Genomic DNA, 11,369 nt, shown 5'->3' on the forward strand with positions numbered 1-11,369 from the left:
ACCTTCTCCACTGCGGCCCCGTCAATGGGATGCTCCCTCTGCTGTCTCCTGAAGTCCAGGATCAGCTCCTTCGTTTTGTTGACGTTGAGGGAGAGGTTATTTTCCTGGCACCACTCCACCAGGGCCCCCACCTACTCCCTGTAGGCTGTCTCGTCATTGTTGGTAATCAGGCCTACTACTGTTGTGTTGTCTGCAAACTTGATAATAATAATAATATGCCATTTAGCAGACACTTTTATCCAAAGCGACTTACAGTCATGCGTGCATACATATTTTTTTTGTGTATGGGTGGTCCTTGGCGTTACAAGCGCCGTGCTCTACCAGCTGAGCTACAGAGGACCATTGAGTTGGAGGTGGAGTTGGAGGTGTGCATGGCCACGCAGTCATGGGTGAACAGGGAGTACAGGAGGGGGCTGAGCATGCACCCTTGTGGGGCCCCTGTGTTGAGGATCAGTGTAGTGGAGGTATTGTTTCCTACCTTCACCACCTGGGGGTAGCCCGTCAGGAAGTCCAGGACCCAGTAGCACAGGGCGGGGTTCAGACGCAGGGCCCCTAAGCTTAATGATAAGCTTGGGGGGTACTATGGGGTTGAAGGATGAGCTGTAGTCAATGAACAGCATTCTTACATAGGTATTCCTCTTGTCCAGATGGGATAGGGCAGTGTGCAGTGCGATGGCAATTGCATCGTCTGTGGATCTATTGGGGCGGTATACAAATTGAAGTGGGTTTAGGGTGACAGGTAAGGTGGAGTTCATGATGACAAAAGTGAGTGCTACGGGTCATTTAATTCAGTTACCCTTGCTTTCTTGGGTACAGGAACAATGGTGCCTTAGTTCTCTTATATATTGCTGACACAGACAAGTTATATTTGCATGATTTACATTATTCATTATTCATCATTAATTCATCATGAACTTTAGTTCCTGCACGTGACTGACCAATACCTCACGAGGCCTCCTCTCTCCAAAGCTGGGACCTTGAAACTGAGATACCTTTCGGTTCTCAAAACAATCTGTCAAATTGCTTATACTGATAGTAAGGATTCCTCCCAGGCACGTTCAATCAGTCACTTGCATGAACAAAATTGGTTATTAGAAAAGCACAAACATAGAACACAGAAATTGGTTACTAGAAAAGCACAAACATACCATTTTTCAGCACATTCCCCCCTCTTATCACTCACTCTGTGATAATTATCATTACATTTTATTAATTTGGTTATTACTTAAACTATCAAAGGAGTAAGTAAACAAAATCAACACATTAAACCACAGACACTTTCAAACCCTTCATTCTGGGTTGTAAACAAAATCAGCACATAAAACCAGACACCATCCTTTCAAACCCTTCCTTCTGGGTTGTACAATCCAACTTGTAAAACCATTGCAGTAGAATGTTTTAACTTAATACCTTCACTTCATACAGTTACACATATGCTTCATTACACAATTTCATTTATGGATTCTGGCAATGACATTTCAGCTGGAGCTTTTGTCGCGAGTGGCATGTTAATGACAGATCGGTATCTTAATACATTTTTAGTCTAAATTACTATACATTTCACGGTGTGCAGACCTCCACAATCAACCGGATACCCCAAATAAACAATTTTGAACAAGCCTAAATCAATTACGGGCACATTGACCACCCCCTCCCTCCCGGTACTCATTCTTCTGGCGTTTCTTCATTTTCTTCTTCAGATAGTGTTTCAGTTTGTCCTCCCAATGGCACATGTTCAAAGTGGATGGCCCTTGATAATGTCCCGATTCCAATATCTGGGGAATAATCTGATTTCCCCCATTAGATGAAACTCTCACCTGAGCCGCCACCATCCTTTACGGTCCATTATGTCCATTTTCCGACCAGTACTCCAGCAGCATGAGAGAAGTTTGGACAGGTTCTCCCTCCATGCTCAATCCATAGTACTCATATCGCACTCCTGAGAGAAAAGGCATGAGAGAAAAGGCAGTTGATAGCTTTGATTGGATGCTCTGTAAAGGTTGCTGGCTCGGACTCAGGTCTCACGGTAGAAGTGGTGAATGCCATTGTCTCCATTACTTCAGCCAGAACAACAATTTAGTTTAGGGCATTTCTGATTCAGGAAATCCTGACAAACTATTTACTGTATGACAAATTATTACTACAACCAATATTCTTAATACAGATTTCTAAGAGAAATGTCAAAGAGAATAACAACACATAGTTGAAACCATTTTTGCAAATTGGCTTATACTCCCCTATCATGTTGGCGGGTCAGGGAGTTAGAGGGCTAATCCTTAGGGAGAAATCCCAACCATCCAGCAGACCCAATCTGGTAAGATTTCTATTGAAGCAAGACAAAAACAAAACAAACCAAACAGCAACAACAATACACACAAAACAAACAAAACAACAACAACAATACACTTCTTCAATTAGAATTACAACCCTTGATAACTCCATCTTTAAATAATTGTATCCTGTAAGGTAATTCAAGGAATAGTAAAATAGACTATAGACAGGTTTCCCTCATTCAGGGGCAGCGCTCTCTCTCGCGCCTTCTCGTGGTCCAAATCACACATAGGACTATTGATCAATCATAAACTTCTACCTAATTATCAGTGTTTACATATTACATTTAAATCTCACCCAATGTCTCTAGCCTTTCTAGTGATGGTGATCAGGCCTCACCGGAAAGTCAGAACAGAGGTCAGAGGTCATTCAACCCTATTAAGTGATTGTTTCTTTCCCTCCTCTTTCCCTGTACCTCAGACTCATTATTTAAAGACATTTCAAACATTTAAAACATTTTGTGTACCAGGTTTACATTGGGTTTTTCAGTACATTTCTTATCAAGAGAATGTGTGCAACCAAAACTCAGACAATAGATACTTCAGAAAATGTCATTTGTGTGCCCCTTTAAGGTGCATCCTTTCTAACCTGTGAAAAAAACACTAAAACCAAAATAAAAAGACCCCACACAATAAATCAATCACAATATTAACACCACTAACAAATGTTCATAACAGGTGGGTTGTGTGTGGGTGCTGGCGTTTGTGGTAAAACGTAGGGTAAAAACAAACAAAATGGCCAGGCCTTACTTAAGCTCCCTTAACAGCCGGTTCCGGGTACCTTTATACCCAAGGCACCTGCCTCAGAAAGCATTTCAAAGGGAGAGATACAGAATCATTGGTAAACTCATCAGAAAACTTGGTAGTGGACATTCCATAAGTCCTGGAAGAAAGAAAATAAACATGTACTTAGTTTTTACTCTTGCAACATCTTAATCAGTCCTAAAAATTCTTAATCTTAATCGAGATTACTGCATCTTGGGCAGGAATTCTTGATAAAACCATGCGTATACAGAATCATACTTCAGACACATCAGATGATACAGTGTCCCGTTAAGCTGAATAGGCACCTTCTAAAGTAAACAATCCCAGAGCCCCTTTCTTGTAATCTTATCATTTTGACCTGTTGCATTAGCATATGTCCTGTACTGACTGTCCGATCAACTAGTCAAAATATGAAACCTGTTGTTTAACAAATCTGCTAGGTTCTTCAAAAAGTTGGTGCTGGCTTATCAGCTCAATATTCGGTACTTGGATCTACTTCAATTTTGGACATAGTTCCACGTAATGGAAACAGATTATTGTTTTAGATGACATTATCTTCTTACTTAAATCACTGGTGCTACCCAAACAATAGAATTGAGTAATAATAATTGGAAATGGTCAAAAACGTATCTTATTCAATTATTCATACCTCTGCTCCAAATTTCCCACTGTGTACCTTACAGCCTGTTTGAGTTCAGTGAGTCCTGGTGGCCCATCTACTTGTCCACAGGAAGCTTATCTCTAACCCAAACGCCAGATGGCGGCCTCTAATTTAATATCTGTCCCAATGCTCAATCCGTCTGTTCATTATGTGACCTTGTATAGAAACCTCTGCATCTTCAAATTGACTAAAATATTGCATTATTAGAGTGCTATCTGAAAGCCACTAATATTACCATTCACTATGTTATTTTCACTAGTCTCCATATCTGTTTCCTTCAACTAGAACTCTCAATACCCTCCCAATCACTACTACTAATACACACAAATCACTCTCAAACAATGTTCTGCTTTTACCCCTATTGCAAGGTTTAAAAACAAACAAAACACACATGAGAACTTTCTCCATATTGGAAGGCATTGTTTTCATTTTAGTCTACCCTAACAATGTTACTCTTAATATTTATTACCAATTTCTGTTGGATATTCACTTTCTGCTTCACACCTATTAAATGTCTATTATTTTGAGATTCATATTTAATGCGCCGAATTTGGATTCCGATTGGTCAGACCAGCATTGAATAGACTTTAGCATGGGTACTTCCTGTTTGAGTTTCTGCCTATAGTAAGGGAGGAGTTGCGATCTGATTTGCCGAAGGGAGGGCGGGGGAGGGCCTTGTAGCTTTGTTAAAGTCCCCAGCTACAATAAATGCGGCCTCGGGATATGTGGTTTCCAGTTTGCGCAAAGTCTCTGGAAGGAGATCCTCGCCCTGAGCTCATCTACTTTATTGTTCAGGGACTGAACATTAGCGAGTAATATACTCGAAAGTGGTGGATGGTGTGCACGCCTCCTGAGTCGGACTAGAAGTCCACTCCGAATACCTCTTCTCCGCTGGCGGCGTCTTGGAGCAGGCTCTGGTGTAAGTTCAATTCGGAACTTCATATTTTTGGTCGGAATGCTGGTGAGTTACTGCTGCTCTGATATCCAAAAGTTATTTTCGGCTGTATGTAATAACACAAAAAAACGTTCTAGGCTAATAATGTAAGAAATAACACACCCCCCAAAAAAATATACTGCAAATTTGCTTAGGAGCTAGAAGCAGAGCAGCCATGTCTATCGGCGCCATCTTGTCATTTGTATTACAAACAGAATTGTTAGTATAAATGTAATCTTGTATGTTTCTTTTTTGATTTAGGTACCCCACTACCCGGCAGTACATCGATGTGTGCACAACGCTCATTCAAAAGTACTCCTGGTTGAGAGACCAAATGGGAAGGGATAGGGTACTATGGGTCGAGACGCCACCTGGGGTAATTCTCACAAGAACCACAAGATTGCGAGAAAAAGAAATTCAACAGTTCCTCTGGCTGCCACTAGTCTTGATCAACTACAAATTATTACATCAAAATTATTTTGAGGTAAGTTTATCCATTTTTTTGTCATTTAGAAAAAGTTGTAGATATAATCCAATGAAGTTAGATCCATAAAAAAAAAAAAAAAAAAAAAAAAAATATATATATATATATATATATATTTTTTTTTTATGGATCTAACTTCATTGGATTATATCTACAACTTTTTCTAAATGACAAAAAAATGGATAAACTTACCTCAAAATAATTTTGATGTAATAATTTGTAGTTGATCAAGACTAGTGGCAGCCAGAGGAACTGTTGAATTTGTTGAATATATATATATATATACACACACATGTAGGGAAGCCTTAAGATAAATCATCCACTTGTTTAGAGAGAATTTGTTTTATTGTTTTTGAGTAAAGTAGTAATATGTTAGGTGTTGGGGACAAGATGCCCCCCCTCCAATGGTTTATTATTTGTTTCTAGCTGTAATTTAGTCACTGGCTAGCCCCCAGTTAGCTAACTAGCAACCTCACTAGCAGAAAGTATGAGGTCAGAGTTAGAATAGGGGTCAGGGTTAGGGTTAGAATAGTGTTAGGTTAGGGTCAGAATAGGGGCCAGGGTTAGGATTAGAATAGGAGTTAGGTTAGGGCCAGAATAGGGGTTAAGGTTAGAATAGGGGTTAGGTTAGGGTCAGAATAGGAGTTTGGGCTAGGGTTAGATTAGGGGTCAGTTCTCCACCGTTCCTAAAATACTTTTAAAAAATATATTTTCAGATGAGCGTTTACAAGAAAATACAGTGGGGAAAAAAAGTATTTAGTCAGCCACCAATTGTGCAAGATCTCCCACTTAAAAAGATGAGAGAGGCCTGTCATTTTCATCATAGGTACACGTCAACTATGACAGACAAAATGAGAAGAAAAAAATCCAGAAAATCACATTGTAGGATTTTTAATGAATTTATTTGCAAATTATGGTGGAAAATAAGTATTTGGTCAATAACAAAAGTTTCTCAATACTTTGTTATATACCCTTTGTTGGCAATGACACAGGTCAAACGTTTTCTGTAAGTCTTCACAAGGTTTTCACACACTGTTGCTGGTATTTTGGCCCATTCCTCCATGCAGATCTCCTCTAGAGCAGTGATGTTTTGGGGCTGTCGCTGGGCAACACGGACTTTCAACTCCCTCCAAAGATTTTCTATGGGGTTGAGATCTGGAGACTGGCTAGGCCACTCCAGGACCTTGAAATGCTTCTTACGAAGCCACTCCTTCGTTGCCCGGGCGGTGTGTTTGGGATCATTGTCATGCTGAAAGACCCAGCCACGTTTCATCTTCAATGCCCTTGCTGATGGAAGGAGGTTTTCACTCAAAATCTCACGATACATGGCCCCATTCATTCTTTCCTTTACACGGATCAGTCGTCCTGGTCCCTTTGCAGAAAAACAGCCCCAAAGCATGATGTTTCCACCCCCATGCTTCACTGTAGGTATGGTGTTCTTTGGATGCAACTCAGCATTCTTTGTCCTCCAAACACGACGAGTTGAGTTTTTACCAAAAAGTTATATTTTGGTTTCATCTGACCATATGACATTCTCCCAATCCTCTTCTGGATCATCCAAATGCACTCTAGCAAACTTCAGACGGGCCTGGACATGTACTGGCTTAAGCAGGGGGACACGTCTGGCACTGCAGGATTTGAGTCCCTGGCGGCGTAGTGTGTTACTGATGGTAGGCTTTGTTACTTTGGTCCCAGCTCTCTGCAGGTCATTCACTAGGTCCCCCCGTGTGGTTCTGGGATTTTTGCTCACCGTTCTTGTGATCATTTTGACCCCACGGGGTGAGATCTTGCGTGGAGCCCCAGATCGAGGGAGATTATCAGTGGTCTTGTATGTCTTCCATTTCCTAATAATTGCTCCCACAGTTGATTTCTTCAAACCAAGCTGCTTACCAATTGCAGATTCAGTCTTCCCAGCCTGGTGCAGGTCTACAATTTTGTTTCTGGTGTCCTTTGTCAGCTCTTTGGTCTTGGCCATAGTGGAGTTTGGAGTGTGACTGTTTGAGGTTGTGGACAGGTGTCTTTTATACTGATAACAAGTTCAAACAGGTGCCATTAATACAGGTAACGAGTGGAGGACAGAGGAGCCTCTTAAAGAAGAAGTTACAGGTCTGTGAGAGCCAGAAATCTTGCTTGTTTGTAGGTGACCAAATACTTATTTTCCGCCATAATTTGCAAATAAATTCATAAAAAATCCTACAATGTGATTTTCTGGATTTTCTTTTCTCAATTTGTCTGTCATAGTTGACGTGTACCTATGATGAAAATTAGAGGCCTCTCTCATCTTTTTAAGTGGGAGAACTTGCACAATTGGTGGCTGACTAAATACTTTTTTTCCCCACTGTATCTGATCGTGGTTGCTATGGCGAAGAGGCGCTTCGTTGTGCCCTAAATGCAATTGAAAATGGGCAGGGCATTAAGGCAGCTGCCCGTGCTTTTAATATACCACCCAAAACACTGAGGCGCCACCGAGACAAGCAGGTCAAAACCCCAGGCCACAGCCATTTAGGTGGGTTACCAGTCTTCACTGGCTCTTTTGAATGTGACCTGGTGAGTCATATCTAAAAAATGGAAAGAGCCCTTTTCGGACTTACAAAATGGGACGTCCAAAAACTTGCCTTTGACCTGGTGGCAGTGCTTAATTTGAGCCGGATACTGACAGAACAGGATCCGACACCTCTCAGATTTGACCTTGTTTGTTCCGGCACCTATTTGCCCAGCTCCGGTACCTCACGTGGCATTATTTATACAATTTGTTCACTGTTTGCGCTGTAAACATTTTTAAAAAAGCGATCAGAGTTAAATCAAGTTGCCTCCTGGTTATTTCTCCCGCCTCCCAGAAAAACCATAATGTAAAAGCGCAGTGATCCTTCTGTGCAATCATCCTAATCCTTCCACACTGATTTCAGACCTGCTCTCTTATTTGTACATATAGGTTATGGGGCGGGCCGGCGAGGTAAGTAACTGATCTTGAAACAGGTCTTGGCAGTGGTGGTCAGCTAGTGAAGAGGTCCCTATGTAATCACGCCACGTAGCCTAGGCTAGTCGTCTCTCTACTGAATTTGAAACTGTGGGAAAACCAAATCAAAAATAAATAAGAAAAGGAAATCAACTTTGAGGATGTTTTTCAAGTCCCAAAATCTTGAAAGATATGGTGAATCGAACTCGAAACGAGCCAGAGAACTGTCAGTGCCGGATGAGAGGAGTGAGAAGCAAACTAATCCTGATGCCGATGCCTTAGCTAGCAGTGCTGCTTATCCCGCCAGTTCAGCATCACCACCGACGCCTCCACTAGCTAGTAGGCCTACTAGTGAGTCAGACTCGGCGGGAGAGGCAGACGGGGAGCGGTGGGTGGGGGGGGGGGGGGGGGGGGGGGGGCAGTGCATCCCCCGACGAAGTGCCCGGAGCAGGTGCAATTTGGACGGAGGCTCAGTTCAAGACCAAGCAAATTTAGAACCCCTGGCTTGTAAAGCAAAATTCTAAACTGGGCCGTACAACATGCAAAAAGGTAGGGAGTTTGGGCCCGGAAAAGACTGGAGGGATGAAACTAGCAAAAGAGTGGGTGTTAATGTACCCTCTGCCTCCGACGTAAAAAAGCAACAAAGAGCCCTCAGAAAAAAAGGTTTTTGAACATGGCCAAACCAAGGCCCATTTAGTGGCAGCAAGCATTGTAGACAAGGCTAAAGAGGACACCTTAACACAGGTTGTAGTTAACACTCAAAATAAAAACATAGACACTACAGAACCAGGATCTCTAGTGGCACAGCTAGCACTGCGATGCAGTGCCTTAGACCACTGCACCACTCGGGAGACTTAGATAGAATCTCTCTGCCAGTGGTTTGGCATTGACAGTCCATGTACAGTCAAATGGGCCAACAGGCAGTACAGGGACACTAATGGTAATGATAAAGGAGACATTCCAGATGGACTTAAAGAGCTGTTGATGGCGGTCAGCACCATCCCAATCTCCAGTGCAGAATGCGAGTGGGGATTTTCTCAAATGAATCTGCATACCTCCACCATATCAGTGCCAACCCAGTTAATACATATTGATCCCTCCAAAGCATTACACATGAATCTTAAAATAATAGACATTTAATAAATATTGAAGCAGAAAGTGAATATCCAACAGAGATTGGTAATAAAAATATAGAGTAACTTTTTGAAGGTACACTACCGGTCAAAAGTTTTAGAACACTAACTCATTCAAGGGTTTTTCTTTATTTTTACTATTTTCTACATTTTAGAATAATAGAAATGCATTCCAGGTGACTACCTCGTGAAGCTGGTTGAGAGAATACCAAAAGTGTGCAAAGCTGTCATCAAGGCAAAGGGAGGCTATTTGAAGAATCTCAAATATAAAATATATTTTGATTTGTTTAACACTTTTTTGGTTACTACATGATTCCATATGTGTTATTTCACAGTTTTGATTTCTTCAATATTATTCTACAATGTAGAAAATTGTAAAAAGAAAAGAAAAACCCTTCAATGAGTAGGTGTTCTAAAACTTTTGACTGGTAGTGTATACTAAAATGAAAACAATGTCTTCCAATATGGAGAAAGTTATCATGTTTTTTTTTTTTTTTAAACCTTGCAATAGGTGACAGAGGAGCCTGAATCAGTTGTCGGTAAGATAAAGTAATCTTATTTTAGGAAAAGTAGCAGAAGTAGTGTAAACATGGTAGCTGGGCAAAATGCCCCTTTCCTAAAATATACATTTGATTATATAACAAAAAAGATGTCAACTGTAGCCATTTATTTTCCTTTATAGTTTGTTACCCTAAGCATGGCCATTATCCACCTAAATGTATTTTCTACAAACTTTGCTTATTTGTGTCAACAATTAGACATTCAATCTTATTAGACATTGCCACAATTAGACATTGCCACTCAATCTTATTTTTATTATTATTATTGTTAATATTACTATTATTCATAATAGAATACATTGGACAGGAAACTGTGAAGGAACATTTTATGTTTGTGCTTTTCTAATAACCAATTCGACTGGGTTCATGCAAGTGAATGATTGAGCTTGCCTGGGAGGAATCCTCACTATCAGTATAATGCAATTTGGCAGTACGCCAAGAAAATTGTTTTGAGATCCAAAAGGGGTGTCTCAGTTTGAAGGTTTCAGCTTGGAGACAAGAAGCCCTGTGAGGTATTGGTCGGTCACATGCATGAACCAAAAGTTAATGATGAATTAATCATGAATAATTAATAATGTAAATCATGCAAATATATCTTGTCTGTGTAAGCAGTACATAAGAGAACTAACGGGACTGCCCCGACGGAACTCCTGACAGACGTGTACTACTTGATGCATTAAGTTTGTAGGAACCTCTCCAGGTTGCTGATAATAAAGAAGGATTCATTGAATATTGACTTAGAGTGTCCCTGTGTTGAATTTCCACAACAAGCCTTAAAACCCTAGAAGGTTATTTGAGAAAGGTTCCTCAGGGAAAATGTTCCACCAGTGTTGCAATCTGAGGAACCCCTAAAGGTGCCTCCAGGAACCTTTTCATTTTAGAGACCTCAAACTCAACTCTGGAACTCGAAGCCAGTTCTATTGCATTGTTTTAATTGTTCCCCTCATATCAGGGACTGATTTAGACCTGGGACACCAGATGTGTGCAATTAATTATCAGGTATAACAGAAAACCAGCAGGATCCGGAACTCGTAGGGCAAGAGTTGAGTACCGCTGTTTAGAGTATACGGTTTGCTCAATTAAGTTTGCTCAATACATTTTGATAACTAAAAGACTAATTGTGGGCCTTTCCAACTGTAGGCAATGAGATTTATATGTATAGACAGGAGTAGGCTAATTAGGCTATATAATTCTGGCAATTTTAATAAAATTTACTTTAGGGGAAGCTTAGTCTATGGGGGACAGTGCTCCACTATGTATTAAATCCCTCGAAAACAACTGAATGTTATTGTGTTAGATTTGGTACCAAGCATATTTTTTAAAGCTGTGGACAGACTTGAAATACAAGACAAAAATAAAAAGCTATGCAACAGAGGACAGATGCAACAGACTAGGTGTGAAAGGTGCAGCAGCAGTTGAGTCATAAAGTCTATTATTGCCACCAGCTAACTGACAGGAAAACCACAAACCTCACCTAACCTATTGAAAGTCACTGTCAACATCCTTTGCCCAACTGTTCTGCTGCACATAAAACTAGGATTCTGCA

This window comes from Coregonus lavaretus (genome assembly GCF_964263955.1).
Source record: "Coregonus lavaretus genome assembly, chromosome: 13".
Taxonomy (NCBI): Eukaryota; Metazoa; Chordata; class Actinopteri; order Salmoniformes; family Salmonidae; genus Coregonus; species Coregonus lavaretus.